The 15,422-nt window shown below is 39.8% G+C and overlaps 1 protein-coding gene across 1 annotated transcript in view; it reads left to right on the top strand.

Annotated features, from left to right (window-relative positions):
- Window positions 1-15,422, top strand: part of LOC105918327 (receptor activity-modifying protein 3) — a 52,373-nt gene that overhangs the window by 1,045 nt on the left and 35,906 nt on the right. The window lies entirely within an intron of this gene.

Here is a 15,422-nt window from a genome sequence, read left to right as displayed (position 1 = left end):
AATTTCATTACTCTCATAAATTAGTCAGGATTTGCAGTAGATGGCAAAAGTATCCACAACCCATTTTTCCACATTTCATCATGTCACAATCACAAACTTGAAGATATTTCACTAAGATGTCGTGTCACTCACCGACATAGAGTGCTTCGTAACAGCGACACAGACAAGAAGTAGACATACTGAAAGTTAATAAATAAAAATCTGAAATATCTAGAGTGTATATTGCATTTATCCACCACAAGTCAATCCTTGTTAAAGCAGCTTTTGCTTCAGTCACAGCAGCAAGCCTTTTGGATTATGTCTCTACAACGAAATTCCTTCATTCCTCTTTGCAGAACAGCTCAAGCTTGGACCAGATGAAGGGTATCTATAGAAATTCAAGTATTGTAACAGATTACCGATTGGGTTTAGATCTGGACTTTGACTAGGTCATTCCAACACACAAACGTACTTTGATCTAAGTCCATTGCAGAACTAACTTTGTGTTACAGGAATTGTCTTCCTGGACGGTGAACCTTGGTCCCACTCTCAAGCTTTTTTCACCCTCCCACGTGTTTATGTCCAGGATTACCGTAAATTCAGCCCCCTCCATCTTCCCATCAGCTCTGACCGGTGTCTCTGTGCCCCCGCTGAAACTTATCTTCAGCTTCCCTCCTCAGCTTTCACTCTGGCCATAGTGAGCTCAGGGTGACGCACAGCAATAGTTTTCCTCCACACACGTTTTGCATGTAGGCCAAAAAGTTCAGTTATGGCTCCATTTAACCAGAGTATATCCTCCTTCCACATCTTTCACCGTGTCCCCTATAAGGCATATGGCAAACATTAGACTGTTCAGACTGTTGGCATCATAAAGACGCATTTTAGATTTTATTAACCAGTTGCAAGAAGAAAGGAGCTGCACTATAAACATTTTATAACCTATTCATAATCAAAATTCTCAGTTCAGAATCCTCTTTTTTTAACATACCCTTTCACCTTGATCAGTGCCTAATATGTTTGATAAATATTCAAAGCTGATTGCAATTTTATTTGAAAAACAAAAATAGCCAAATTTGGTAACGTTAAACCAATACTGAACGTCACCTTCACAAATGTGCGAGATTAGAATTTAACAGATTTAACGGACCCAACACAACATTTCGATGAACGGATGCTTCGAATGAGTCGAATCCCCCTGGAACCTGTAGTGTGAATTTAAACCCTCTGCAGTTGTCAAACATGCTTTTACCGTGATGTAAAAACAGGATTTATCAAGAGGACGAGGTGCTCGTGGATAGCAGATGCTTAGTGGATATTTCATGTTGACGCCATCTGGTCTTGCTCTAATTGGAAAGGTTCAGCTTCCTTCAGTGGGCAGGCCAGGTAACACATGATTGCAATTTCAAGGCTTGTGGTTATCGACTTCAAACGAGTCCAGTTTTTTATTTTTTTTATTTTTACAGGGCAACTTTAGAAGTGGACCTAAGGGTGGTAACGATGGCCCTTACACGATTCTGAAACATTATGAGCCGGATCGTCATCATATTTTAACACAGATTAATGATGTTGCGTATTGAAGAATTTAAGGATTCTTAACATACGCTGTATATGTGAGAGCCTCCCAGAATGAGACAGATGTTTCACATTAATGGGCCGATAAGCAGGCCTGCGTGGGCATCTTGACATTTAAAACAATGACTATACATCAATGCCTTAACTCAATAACACCCAGTTCCATAAGTGCACAACGGCATTACCGCAGCAGATTGCTGAGAGCTTGAGAGAAACAGATCTCCATTGTCTTCAGGTTAGAAAATGGTATGAAAAACTGCCTTGAAAGACATTCCTCTGTAAAACAGATTGGGTACAAAACGATGACATTTAAGCTCATTGTTACCCTCTCCAGAAGTGCTTTAATAAAGATCCCGCCAAGGCCAAAAGGAGATAACAGTGTGTGACATTTAAGCAGCCAGAAGCCTCTCCCGCCGGCTAATGTTAGCGGCGCCCGGCATCAGGAAAGCAATAAACGACAGGTCTTGTTTTATTAATATATTCCTTGCTTTTCTGCCGTCTGGTAAAGCTGATGTAAACGAGCAGGAAAGCTGGTGTATGTTTCCTGGAGTCACGAGTAGGGCTAGCCCTTTATCGTATCGTTGTATCGTTATCGTGAAAGATTTCTGATCAGGATAAGAATTTGGATTTATCTTGACAACCTTAAATTCAAACTAGTGGTGTCTGAGATTCCCACCTACTGTTGATATTGTCAGGATTGTTATGTGTGCAATAATTAAATGTGGTTAGTGTGTGAATTTTGGTAATAAAAAAATATGTAACTAGAATCCCGATGAAGTGTTGAATTGTGTTTTAATAAATTTTACATTTTTAAATGTTTTTTAAGGACAGTATTTGTGCTTATTTAACTAACATGTAGTCACAGCCACACAGTTATCTGAAAAGAACTGCAAGAAGCTGTAAATAGTCTTTTATCATGACTTTTATCATTATCGCTACATTACCACAACATATGGTGATAAAATTTAAAGTCCATATTGCCCACCTGTAGTCGCGAGACTAATGGAAAATGTGGTGATAAAATGGTCTTAATATATGTGTCCATGAACTGAACGCTTGGATAAATAGTAAAATAAAAGTAGATCTGTTTTTTAAGTCTGCTCCAAGCCCAGCCAAGCTTTTCAGATTCAACTCCCCACAACTTCTCTATAAAAAGAGTTATCATTAACGATCTAAACGAACATGACGTTCAGCCACATGACGAGTATTTGTCAACTTCTGATCCGAGCTGCTTTCGTAAAAGAAAGCCTTTATCCTGAGTTTGCTTTGGCACTAGGGAAGACAGCAGCTCGCTGCAGAGAGAGCAGAGCAGAGAGTCGCGTACCGTGCAGCGGTGCGGCAGCGTTTCCATCTTTAGCTCTTGTCTAGACTGAAATGTCTCCTCATCGGGATCCCCAGGTGCTGGGTGTTCAGATAAGAGTAATGGGATGACGCAATGAGTCGCGCACATTTGTTGCCTCTAGTGTTAGGTTGGTGTTTTGTTGGTGCAGCAAAGTATGAGGGCCTCCATCTGCACAGCAGAGAAAGAGTGTGACTGACTGTGAAGCATCTGCTCACCCCTTTAAACAGCAACTCAGACACTCTTGTGTTGAAGGAAAATGCCTCGGAGCTCTTTTTGTTTACTCTTCCATCTAAAAAAAAAAAGCTGTAAAACACGTTTTTGTGTGTTTCTGCTGTCATGGTTGATCTTAAGAGGTACTTCAGAGTGGAAAATCCTTTAGATGCGCATGCCTTACTCTTTTTTTAATCCACATGGAATGCTGTTAATGATGGTCATGTCAATGTAAAAGGGTCAGAATGCATTTACTGTTAGTTATAGCACCTTGATTAAATTATTGATGCACATTTTATTTCATGGACCAAAACACAGCAGTGGGTTTGAGGAATGTGGAGCATTAATTGGTCAAGCACCCAAGAGCGCCCCTGCTTTGCTCTGGAGGAGCTGCAGAGATCCACAACAATGATTAGGTTGCTGTTGTGGATCTATCAATGCTGTCCGGGACATTTAGTTACTCACAGCTTGATTTTGATGCACACAGAGAGCAATTAAACAGGGATGAGGGAGGTCACGTCATTGTTTAAATGAGAGTCACTTTTTTATGTACTTAAGACATTGAGTTTCAAATAATTTTTTTCAGCTCAAGATATGTAGAAAGAACAAAAAAAAATTAAACTCAATTTGGGTTACAAGTAGTAAACAGCTAATACAGTGGAGTTTTAAAAAAAAATGTTTAGTTCATATAAGCAGATGTACACATAGGGGGAACATGAAAGCAGAGTAAATGAAGTAAATGTGCTTATTGGGCAGAATTACACATCTTCTCAGTATTTTTGCTCTTCAAATAGTGACATTGTTACTCTAACAAACTGATTATAGCTGGTTGATTTGCCAGGCTGTTCGCTTGACTTCATAAAAGTGCCAATTCACTTCTTTTTGAACCTTAGTCAATTTCCAAGTTCTCTTGAACTGGACCTCTGATCCTTAATTGGGTCCGGTTAAGACGCAAAATTATTACAAACAAAAACCTACCAAAGTTCACACACTATCCTTCAAATTACACGCAATTATATATATACATATATATATATATATATATATATATATATATATATATATATATATATATATATATGCCTGGTATTTACTACTTTTTTAACATAATGGCCAGGGAGACAACATATGAAAAATAGCCTTTGACTAATTCTGGCTTTTTTAACTCATGAATTGTCATGTCATGTGTTTTATTAAATTGCACTGTCCCCTTTCAAATAAATAAATGAAAATCAAATATTGACAGTGGGCTTTCTTTGCCCTCCACACACATCATGCAACACCCGATCCAGCCTTTCTTGCAGTAGCTCAGAGTCTCCTCAGACTCTAAAGTATAGTTAACTTCTTTCGGCTATAAATAATGACACAGTTGGTGGTGAAGTTTGCAAAGGTTTTTCAATAATGCTGCATGACTCACTGAAATACGTTTTCACAGACATTGTGCTGTGAAATCGGTAGCTGCCATAAATATAGATGCAACAGATGCAGGTACAAAGAACACTGTGGCACCTCTCTGCTCGAACTTTAATCAGGTTCTTAGAGAATACATACTTAAAGGGATAATTCAGAATTATTTTAAGAAAGACTCTTTGAGCATGTTGTAAGAAATGAATATCTTATCTAAAGTAGATAACTCTCTTGTTGTATTCATTGAGTATAAGTCCAGATAAGATGGTCCTGGGAACCAAAGCTAATGGCTAGTCTGACAAAGCTGTCTGAAAAAAAAACCTTCCTTTAAAAATGGTGTGGAGGTTTATGTAAAGGAAGGTTTATGAACCTTGAAGCTGCCGTCACATTCTCACTGGACCTTTGTTTAGACCGAATCTATTGATTATTTACAGGGGAAATGTAGGGTGGAGGCAGTGCACCAGCAGCGATCTTCCTGTGATAAAACATACTGAGAACAGAACATGTAAGAGTAATAAGCTGATACAAAAGAAAGGCAGGATGAAAAAAGGGTATAGACTTAATTTGTTTAGCTTTTTGCACTGCTTTACTTTTATATCCAGTGTTTATGCTCACGCAAAGTTTATTTATGGTGTACTGCCTCCAATCTCCCATTTATGCCCGTTTAATGCAAACAAGGTGGTGGTTTAAACGTTTAGAAAATAGTGTTTGCATGAACTGCTGAGGTTTTTGAGATCTGAGTTGTTTTACGATGGTAGGAGTATTTTTTTTTGGGTCCTGGGCCCTCTTGTGCTAGCAGTTAGCTTTATTCTCTGGGACCAACTATTCTGGATTTATGTTAAAAGAACATACCAAGAGAGCTATCCACTACAGGGAAGATATTAAGTGCTTACAAACTTTTAACAGAACCTCAATTTAGAATTTCTGAACAATGTCGTCTGGTTTGAAATTTCCTCTCTGAACTGGCTTTGTCACAGCGGCAGCTGTGGGGGTAAACCTGCCGCATTATGAACTGATACAATAACAAAGATGACCAAGCAGTACATAAAAAAATCCCTAATTAATACACTATCTTGAAAGTGCAATATATATCGTATTGATTAATGCTGTATATTCTTCAGTGATGGTATCAAGGCTTTGGTTGATTGCATCTTTAATACTTTATTGGCTGGTTGTGCTTTTCTTTTTACATCTCTTTGCAGGTGAAGAAGCAGACTGAGGATGTTGTATTGTTCTCTCCCTTTTCAGTCCTCTTTCTTTCACCTTTTCTCCTTTTTTTTCTCTTTTACCTTCTTGATTTAGTGTCCATATAACATAAAATATTCCCTGCATAAGTTATAATAAAGCTACTTGCATGTATAAATCAAGCGGAGTACTATGGCGAAAGCAGTACTGCTCCACTTGTGAAAGTAAAATCTGTTGGGCTCTTTTTGGCATTAAGACAACAATTCTTATTGCCACATTGCCAGACAGGACACTATTAAAAAAAAGAAAGTGCAATGTAGAAACACATTTTAATAGGATGTCACTGGTTTAACATGAAAATTGGTCAGGTTTTATCAAAAATGTCTAACTTTTATGAGATATGCTTAGTGTGCTCAGGAAACCAAATCTATCGACCCTTTGTATAAAAAAGTAAAATTAGCTGAGACAAAAAAAAAAACATTATAAAATGTAAGCATCTTTAAATGAAGGCTGTTCCTGGTGAACTTTGTCCTTTAAGTGTCTCGACTAATTCTGTCCTACGGTCTTTCTCCTCAGAGCTTTTCTCTGTTTTTTGCCTATAACAGTGCCTGCATACAGGCTCTACACAACAAACTACTTGTGACTGTACCTTCTTATACTAGATTCTGAATAGTCACATGTTGTGATAGTCATTTATTGCACATTCTGGTGCTGTTATAATATTAGCGATGCAGGCAACACGTGTGTTGTTAAACACAGTTGAAGGAATTTCCAGAGTTTTGCTACCGTGGACATGCTTGGTGTCAGAGGTTGCTCCAAGTTTAAAGGGGAGTGTGTTGCAGATTCCCTGACACGATTACATTATAGCTGCAGCTCAACGAGGATGAAAGTGTGTTATATGAGCATTATGAATCTTTCAAATGTCTGTTAAAGATTTATAGGCCAGAGGTGGCTTTAAACCCCCTGTCTCTTGGCAACAGACGGCGGACTGCTGAGCTGCTTCTGCCTTCAGTCTAGTGTCCAATGCAGGAAAAGTTTTCAACAATGAAAGAAATCAGTCTGAGAATGTGAATGGTTTTAGTTCCTTAATTTAGTTTTTTAGTCTTATCTGACTCTTATCTAGTCAGAGTTCTTTTTTTTCTTCCTTTTTCCCCCGTTTTTTTTGTATTTATGAAAAAATAGCCGAACCCTACCTGGGCCTATGTGAAAAAGCAATCTCTTCCTGAATCAGCATTTATGATACCTGGCAAAGTCTTTTACATCACGGTGGAGGGATTCTTGCTCTTTCTTGATTGCAAAAGAGTTTTTATTCAGCCACATTAGAAGCTTGTACCTCCTGTTCAAGGTCACAGCAAGTTCAGACTTGGACTAGGCCACTCCAAGATTGTAGCTTTTTTAGGATATTCATAGGTGGGCTAGCTGGCTTGATTCGGATTAAACATTTTCATTAAGAATCTTCTGGCTGAAAGCCCAGGTATTAAAGAAACCGAGCTTCCCTGACCATTACACTGCCACTACCAGGCTTGATTGTTAGTATGGTGTTCTTTTTCTAAAATGGTTGGTTTGTCAGATGGTAAAGGATAAATATCTTCCAAAAAGTCTGACATTAGACTCTTCATTCCGCTGAACATTGTTTTTTAATAAAATGTAAAATTAATCTTTTAGTTTTTCTTGTTCTTGTAGGTTAGTAGAGGTTTCGGCCTTGGGACTGTCCAATGGATGTTATTGTTGCCAAAATCCCTTATAGCTGAATCATGAACAATGACCCTATAGGTAAGTTCCCACTAAACATGAACTAGACGAATATTTCCCCTGGATCGCCTGCTGTTGGTCACTTGTTGTTTCGCCTCTCTCTCACAAACAATCCACGCTGACAGCATAGCCATTTGCCCCAGCTCGCTTTACCATATCCTCAAATAGGAGGAGCATCTATCCGCTTGCCGGTACCTCTTGTCATTTCAACTCACCGTAGCGAAAATGGATTTTACAGAGCGAGTCACGGTGCTGTATGTAAAGTTAAAAGCCGAAAAATGGTGTCTACAGGTGTCTTCGGTTGGTAAATCCGTCATTGCTCAGTAGAAATATAGCCTAATGTTACTACCTAAATATGTAAAACATAAAAAACTATTTTCACTTAAAGGTGCATAGCCACGTTATTTGACATTCAGGTTGCATACAAAGATTTATGAAAGATTATCACGTTCTGCTGCCATATTAGTTGGTATTTTGGTGCTCTCTGCTTTGTTTTTGCTCAGTTTGTTAGTAAACAAAGCCTTTCATGTTTATTTTTAATAACTATGGAAGTACGTCACTGGGCATGATGTGCAGCAGGGGATAAAACAAGGAACAGGCTAAAGGCTGTTAGCATCTCTCGGCATTTGCCCGGAATGGTCCAAGATCCAGTGAAAAAAAATCACCAAAAAAGTAAATGATTCCAAGAGGGAAAAAAGACCTGTATGTTGCTGGGAACACAATATGAACGTTGGTGTTCACTGAAGCGGACGCTAAGCCTGCCGATTGCTCAGATGTGACCGCAGAGTTGACTGACATGAGTAAATGTTGTGATATGAGGCTCTTAAAGTTGCTGTAGATCGTTTTATTCACGCCGAGCTGCCGCTTTACTGCGAGGCATTGCAGAGGGTCAAGCTTGGCTCGGCATCATTTAATACTGTTTTATTAATTAAGCAAACCGGCATTATGATAGTTCTGCCATACTGTGGGTAGAGGCGCCACGTCTGTTTATATCTGCTCATCATGCCCGTAGTGGGGCTATATTTAGCCTCAAAAAGGACCATCAATACACTATTAGGATGGACTCTTGGTGTACATAACCTTGTTTTATCACGATCAAACGTTTTTGGTCTTAAGCATATAACGTGGCTATATACCTTCAAATAAAAAGACAAGGGCACCCATAAGACGCAATTGATAGAAAAGTTCAGATTGTTGAACTCAAGTGAAATTTCACTTTGCTTTTGCTTCCCTGTGTTCGCCCAAACCCGTGCCATTTGCATTGCTCTAAACGTACCTTTTTTCATCGCGGACCGTTAATTCACTCCTGAATGCACCATTACATAGGGATAACATGGAAATCACGCATTTCATTCGCCTTGTTCGCGTTCGGTGTGAATGCACCTTCACTGTTGTAGATGAGGCCTGCAGTGCTTTTATTGTTGTTCTGGACTCCTGTCATGGCCTGGATGAGTCAATGCGCTCTTGGAGTAATGCTGGTCGGCCAGCCACTCCAGGGAAGGTCCACCAGTGTTGCATCTTTTCTCTATTGGTTCAGATGGATTTTGCTTTGATAAGAAATAAAATCGACGTTTTAAAATTCAAAATTTTGTTGTTCCTCAGATTATATTTGATTAATCTTAAATGTGTTTGAGGATTGTATTATTCAACACCAAAAGAAAGAAAACCCAATTACAGAGAATGCCAATAAGTTAATTTTCAATAGAAAGATGGATAAGATGTTTTAAATGTTGTTTTTCGTGTGTTTGATGTGCGCCACTCTCGTCGCTTCTCCTTAAGTACAGTTGCGCTAAAGAGACAACATTTCTCGGTGCGGTTGTCCTTTGTCTTCCTGTGCACTTATGCAGCTTCATCAGTCAGCGACAGAGAACTGGGCCAGAGGTGACTGGACCAGACATGGGACAGCCAGGACTTCTGACACAGATTGTATTGCAAACAAAGGCAAAGGTGAAAAGGGAAGAACCTATTCCTCCTGATTTAAATTTGTAGTGTAGAGGCTTTTAAACACTCCACAGACTAACTGCAAAGGGCATCTGTGGAAATATTGACAATATGATACTCAAAAGTTTAAGAGAAGGGATACAATTTGTTTTATTGGCTACCTGGATGACATCTCCACTGATTAGTAGTGCCACAGTTTTAAAATATTTAAATTATTATTTAAATGAAAACATTTAAATCATATTTGGTGATGGTGCCGTTAATAACTCCTGTTCGTTTTGATTGTCCACAAAACGGTTTCAGGTGCTTCACCACAGCCACAATCAGAAGGAAGCGAAAATATAGAGGGGGATATTTTAACCACCAAAGAGTATCGAAAGAAAAATGTAGCGGTTTGCTGGAATTCATAACTGCAGAAGAAAATCTTTTTGAAGATGATTTTGTCTGCATTTCATTCAGGACGAAAAAACCCAAGCAGTTTCTAGTTGCCATCACAATGAGAGCCTTCACTGTGCAGCAAAGTTAAATAAATACTTGAATGCAAATTACATCCTCTCTTTTCTCCTACTAGCCTGACCTACATTTTGAATAATTCAGTAAATAACAAGTTGACCTATTGGGTGCATTGAATGTTCATCCCTGTATGGTCAGGTTTTCCTTAAAAAGATACATGAAAAAAAAGAGCCTGTACCCCATCATTTAAACCGTGAATGCACCCCCCCCCCCCCAAAGAAAGAAGACGGTATGACAGCACTGAAATAGGTGACCAGCGTCTGTCTGAGTGATGTACTTTAGCATCAAAGCTCTTTGTTATGTTGCACATATTTGTGGACATCCATTTCAAATTTTTACCATCTTAGGCGTATTTTCAGACAGCCATTGTTGCTGCCCTCTATTATTCAGTGTCCGAATATGTTAGACACTTTGCTCCTTTGATGTATTTTAAACAGACTCCCAGAGAAAATTACGCTTGTCTCAAATACATGTAAAAAAAAAACGGATCAGTCACCAAATGTGATGTGTTGTGTGGGACAGCTACCAACCCATTTATCTTCTGTTCGCCCATTTAGCGTGTCCCTAATGAAATCCAGGCTAAAGTTGGAGTTTTAATGCATTTCTCCTCCGTGCTCTGGCCTTCACAGCATAAACGGTGCCAGAGGGTCGGTAATTAATGGCCCGGGCATATTGACACATTTATGACCGATCGGCTGTGTCGCGTAAGGATCTACATCAGACGAGTCTGAACCATCATTCACTATCTCATTTTGACATACAGTGCTGGTCAGAAGTTTACATATACCCATCAGTGGCAGGAATATGACATACATTTTTGCATTTAAGGGATTCATTTAAACCATTCTTGGCTCTGGGTGCATCGATGATTTTTAAACACGCACAAGGTCAAAACTGTACATACGAACTCAAATATATACATACATACATTTTGAGAAACATCTCTCACCAAGTTGTAGAGAAACCATACCTCCTTTGTAGTCCCGAGAGTCTGGGTAGATGCATGGCCACTGATGTTGGCAAACAGAGCAGAGCTAAATTCATTTGGTGGGCTTCCTGGTATGGATTGGTACTAGCTTTTAAGCTTAGTAAATTAATAATAATTATTAGGGCTGATGTTATTCCAGCCTGCTTTATCCATCCCAAAAGGATTTTTTGACGCGTGTTTTCACTGTTCCGTTGGGACACACCGTTATGTCCAAGTTTCAACTACTACCTGTTTATTTGAGCTGAAGCTGAAGAATTTGCACGTCCTTCTTGGTCAACAGGGTGATGATACCTTCGCCATGCTTCAAAGTGTTTTTGGGTTTGGAACTGGGACATAATTAGGCCCATAACCGGACGAGGATCCCAAACAGATATCAAAACTGCTAATCGAATGGAATAAGCAGACTATTATTACCCTTGTGGAATCAATCTGATCTCAAAATGTATGGTCTTTCTTTAAAATTCAGCTCAGCGCTAGGGAAACAGTCAGCTTAATTGAATTTCACTTGATCTGGTGAGGAGGAGCGTCAATATCCTGCGTGAATTAATGCCAGAATCTTGTAGGTTGTCAATAAAAAATGTGCGTATGGTGCAAGTTGCTAAATTATGTTACATTTTTACCAAATATTAGTGAATGTGTTGCATGTCCATACTGTATTTGAGCCTGTATTTATAGCCCACAATAAATTTAAACTTGTACACCTAGTTCTTGTTTTGAAAAAAGCTTTATGTCGTACAGTCATTCAACCCTGAAAAAGAACACTTGAGTGCATCAATAAATTCCACAAATTAGTATTCATATATTAGCTTTAGCCAGTCAGGTAAAACAAAACACACAAAAAACACATCTACTGGCAGGCAACAGCTTGATGATGCCTGCTGGCACCATTCATGGTGCATTTGTCAGTGAGTCCACTTGGACTTTTAAAACTTTGGAGCTTGGTCAAAGAAAATGTGGCTTTAATGCTCTTTTAGCTGTTCTTTTTAGAATAATGTTTTCTTTTTTCAGTTTGGATAAGAGTGCCTATGAAATATTACTGAAGCCCCCATCTAACAGTTTTATTCAAGTTGATTATCTTTGCTAAAGAACTACACGGCCATATTATATACATCTGGTAATTATGCCAACTCAGTGTTGAGCTCCATCCCTGCTTCTTATCTAGCTCCAGCAGCCTCCTGTTTGCATGTGTGATGACACAACTCAATAATTCTCATCTGAATACATTGCTGTTTCTCCATCTAAACTAATGCCAGAACTGTGTTTATTGAAACGCTTTGGTTTGGGTAAAAGACAACATTTCCCCAAGGAGCTTAGTGCAGAAGCTTCAGCACTTCCTCACAAACAAGCCGTGGCAGCTCACAAACAGATGCATCCCCCCCCGTCGGGGGCCATTCTGCCAGAGCTTGGGTGTAATTTTCTCTTCCACGTTGTTAATGGACTGCATTTATATAGAGCTGTTAGCCCAAAGGCCAACCGTGATGCCCCACTTTCACCCACGGCACACTGCTGCACCTCAGCACCGCCTCAGCTGAAGTCATTTGCACACTCACATTAGGCTTCTCTCCAGCAAGACACCAGTCATGGATTCCCCTTTTCTCCAATGCTGGGTTGTATTTCTGTCTAAGGGCTATCCTTCATCTCCTCCTCTTCTCCTTCCTGCTTTTGTTTGTCAAGTGCACAGAGTTCCCCTCCGTCTTGCACATTTGTATCATCTCCAGCTTTGTTTTCCTCTCCCTCCTCCTTGACCCCTGGATTCCCCCCATTGCGGATGAATGTATTAGTCTGCTGTACTGAGGTTTGCTACAGTACAGGAAGAGGTTTCTGTTGCCTCTGAAAGTGTTTAGAACTGATCTTAACAAGCAGATTAGACTGAGGTGAAAGGTTGGTCAACACAGTGAGACCCAATGTAGCGTGAAACAGGGATAACATCAGACAGCGGTTCCAGGAAGTTATTTATGGTGTTGTACACAGCTGTGCCACATTTAGCCTGTAGGTAGTTGTATAACAACAAATGACGGTGGCTGGACAGACAGGATGACCTTTGTCCCCGCTGACAGCTGGCCATTTGTGGTCTGAGGTGGGTATGAATGTGAGACAGTGAGTTTAGGAAAGTTACAGAAATAATGGTAGGGCCCGGAGGAGAGTGTTTGCAGAGCTGTCCAATGAGCAGGAAGAGCAGCAAACTGCTCAGGCAGGCTGTTCCAGTGACCCAGTGAGAAAAAGTAAAGGTCAACCGATTTTTATCTGGTACTGCTGGTAAAACACTTGTTCTTCTTGATTGCAATGAAAATGAAACCTGGAACCAAAAATAATCAGTGTCAACTTCCTGTTGAGGAAAACATTTTCTATGTTTACTATATTTTTTATCATTTCTAAATTAATTAAATTCAGTTCTATTTATATAGTGCCAATTCACAACACATGTCATCTCGAGGCACTTTACAAAGTCAAATTGAATCAAATCATCCAGATTGGTCAAAAAGTTTCCAATCTAAGGAAACCCAGCAGATTGCATCAAGTCTTGACAAGCAGCATTCACTCCTCCTGAAAGAGCGTAGAGCCACAGTGGACAGTCGTCTGCATTGTTGATGGCTTTGCAGCAATCCCTCATACTGAGCATGCATGAAGTGACAGTAAAAAAATAAAACTTCCCTTTAACAGGAAGAAACCTCCAGCAGAACCAGGCTCAGTGTGAACGGTCATCTGCCTCGACCAACTGGAGGTTAAAGAAGACATAGCAGTGACACAAAAAAACACAGAAGCACACATTGATCCAGGAATCCTTTCTATGTTATATTTTAATAGCAGATGATCTGCCTCACCTGGATGATGTCACAGCTGACAGAACGCCAGACCAGGCGTACCTACGATGAAGAGAAAAAAGACAGAGAACAAAAAGTTAAGAGTTGAAATAACAACAAACAGTGCAAATTGGAGAACAGTAGGAGAATTAAAGCTCCGCCAAAGTATTGCATACAAAGCCACAACAGATGCCTAAAAACGAATGACATAAGTGTCACAACCTAAAGATTCACCAGTGTACAATGGTCATCAGAGAATTTAAAGCTGGACTGGCCATATTAGTGTCATGCTAACCTAACCATGCTTACAATGGACTGGCAACACTCCCGGCTATTTATCGTACAGCTTTTGAGACTACGGCTAGTGTCCACATGAGATCTTGTCCACTGGTGTAACCACAACAAAAAGGATCACTTGAATGGGGTGAGGTGTAACACGTGTAAAATATGCGGGACAGGGGTCCCTGAGGACAAGGGTTGGGAACCACTGCACTTATGAAGATTTACTCACCTTGGCATCCCAAATGCTTGAACTAGCTCGGATGCTAATAATTATTTAACCACTTGGGTGCATATACATATATACTTGGTACAGAGCATCAAAATTTTATCCTAAACATTCATTTTATGAAAGGAAAAAACACACACCGACATTGTGACAAAAGAAACATACCCTATGCTATGTAGCATTATGCACTTTCTAGAGTCGTCATCCCTATACACACACTATAAAAAACAGATACCAGATTCTAAGCAAAATATGGACTTCATAGAGAGGAAAGGACTTGATCTTCCATAAAACACTCAATGTCTTCCTATTTAGACTCATTTTAGACATATGTGTTTTTATTACACCAACATACATAGCAATAATAGGAAAGAATATGACATCAGGTCAAGTAAGGCTTTTTTCTTCTTTTACATCTATCCCGTTCAGCCTCACCAACAGAGCTGCAGAAAGATTCTGTCAGCTTTTCTTGGTGCATAAGCTGAATGATTGCCATTCAGCAGTCAATCACTGTGGAATTCCCTCCTTGGGAGTCCCACAGGACTGTTGTCAAGAGAGCTCAATTAGCATTGAATCTGATCGCACTGTCTCCATTTCCTGTTGGGTTTGTGTGTTGGCTTTCTAAAGTGAAGCTGAATGCATTTTGATGAAGTCCCACCGTATAAGTGCCTCGCCTGTGGCTCAGGACAAATTAGATTTTTGATAAACATCCTAATGTTTTATTCAAGGCTGATGCCTCCAGCATCAAAATCGTTTGTTTCTTTGTGTTTAATTTAAGGCAAATTTAAGGCAAATTTTATTTTAATTTAAGGCAAGGGGGGATCGCCAGTTCGATCCCCCCCGGCTCTGATGGTCTCAGTCGCTGTGTCCTTGGTCAAGACATTTCACCCGCATTGCCTGCTGGCGGTGGTGAGATGTATGGCAGCCTCGCTTCTGTCGGTCTGCCCCAGGGCGGCTGTGGCTACTAACAAAGCTCACCACCGTCAGGGTGGGAATGACTGACTGCAGTGTAAAGCGCTTTGGGGTTAGTCAGACCTGATAAAGCGCTATGCAAGTACAAGCCGTTTACTATTTACCATAACTGTGTCTAATAGTCTGGTAACTAATTGCCTTCAAAGGATAGAGGCTCTATCTGAAATATTATAATTATGGCTCCTAGCTCCTTGCTCCTGCTACTAGGGAAGGAGCTTTGGACTCATACGTCATTACATGGCAGAAACCCAC

This window comes from Fundulus heteroclitus, chromosome 21, assembly GCF_011125445.2.
Source record: "Fundulus heteroclitus isolate FHET01 chromosome 21, MU-UCD_Fhet_4.1, whole genome shotgun sequence".
Lineage (NCBI taxonomy): Eukaryota > Metazoa > Chordata > Actinopteri > Cyprinodontiformes > Fundulidae > Fundulus > Fundulus heteroclitus.
This window is presented reverse-complemented; position numbering and strand designations above follow the sequence as displayed.